Source organism: Belonocnema kinseyi, chromosome 1 (genome assembly GCF_010883055.1).
Source record: "Belonocnema kinseyi isolate 2016_QV_RU_SX_M_011 chromosome 1, B_treatae_v1, whole genome shotgun sequence".
In the NCBI taxonomy this organism is placed as follows: domain Eukaryota; kingdom Metazoa; phylum Arthropoda; class Insecta; order Hymenoptera; family Cynipidae; genus Belonocnema; species Belonocnema kinseyi.
The window spans coordinates 168868274-168869491 of NC_046657.1; the positions used below are offsets into that span (position 1 = coordinate 168868274).

At 44.8% G+C, this 1218-nt stretch overlaps 1 protein-coding gene across 1 annotated transcript in view; it reads left to right on the plus strand.

Annotated features, from left to right (window-relative positions):
- LOC117173243 overlaps positions 1-1218 on the plus strand; it is a 75428-nt gene that overhangs the window by 5782 nt on the left and 68428 nt on the right. The window lies entirely within an intron of this gene.

The following is a 1218-nucleotide window of genomic DNA, read 5'->3' on the forward strand; positions in this document are numbered from 1 at the left end:
ACAATTGTCGAGAATATAAAGTTCCAGTATATACGGCACTTCGCATTCTCGACAATTGACTCAATTTCCCTAGGAGCATTTAGAGGAGCGATATTAAGGTGAGTGCTGTAGGAGTGACAGAGATGGTAATAAAGTACTCTTAGTGCCGCATTGTGCCTTTGAATGTAGGTCGTTCCCGCGTGAGTTGGACATCTAGATAGTATGTAAGCTAAATGCTCGGAGTGTGCATGGCACGCCCTGCAGCTATAATCGGGAATGTCTTGGCTCAAAATGTGGCGACGGTATGTTAAGGTGGAAATTACACCGTCTTGGCATGCAAAAATGAAACCCTCTGTACCAGACTCCAATCCGGGCGATTTAAGGAAAGCAAACGTTAGCTCACAAGACATTGACTGATTCTTCACATTTCTGTGGAAGATACCGTGCATCCTCTTATCGAGGAGCTGTTCACGAAAGTTTTTCTCTTGTGCTTTCTTAATCCGGGCTTTCAGGAGTGAGTACTCGAGATAGATTAGATTTGATGCATTTTGCTCACTCCTAATACTGAAGTCAAGTCCGAGTGTTTCAGCAGCCTCCTCCGCTGCTTTGTACAGAAATGCTCCTTTGCCCACTTCCTCGTGATTCTTGACCATTTTAAGAAGAGGGTCTCTTCCATTTGCAACTCTATGAGCTGTACCCAGAATAATCCTGCTGTGAAGACATTCAAGACTCAATATTCCGCTTCCCCCTTTACGGCGTGAGATGTACAGTCGCGGAACGGAAGACTTAAGATGCATACTTTTGTTCATGTGAATAACGTTTCTTGTCCCGATATCAAGAGATCTGAGCTCGTTCTTCGTCCATGGAACTAATCCAAATGAATAGAGTAGTACCGGGACGGCAAGGATGTTCGTTGCAGATACTTTGTTCCTCGCCGACAGTTCGGAAGACCAAATCTGTCGGATGAGACGTTTGTGACCTTGTACTTTCGATCTGCAGGTTTGCCGCACAAGTATCCGTCGGAATGGCGCAGTGCTAGAGATAGTGGAAATAATGTAAGGCAAAAGAGGAGTGGGCTCATGGTGTCGCCCTGAAAGACACCTCTCTGAAACGTGACCTTCTTAGTTGTCACACGAGTTTTGCCAGATGAGATAGTAAATCTGGTTTTCCAAAGCGGCATCAATCTCTCTATGCACTCAACTATTTGCGGATGAACCTTTAAGATTTCCAAAAGACAGA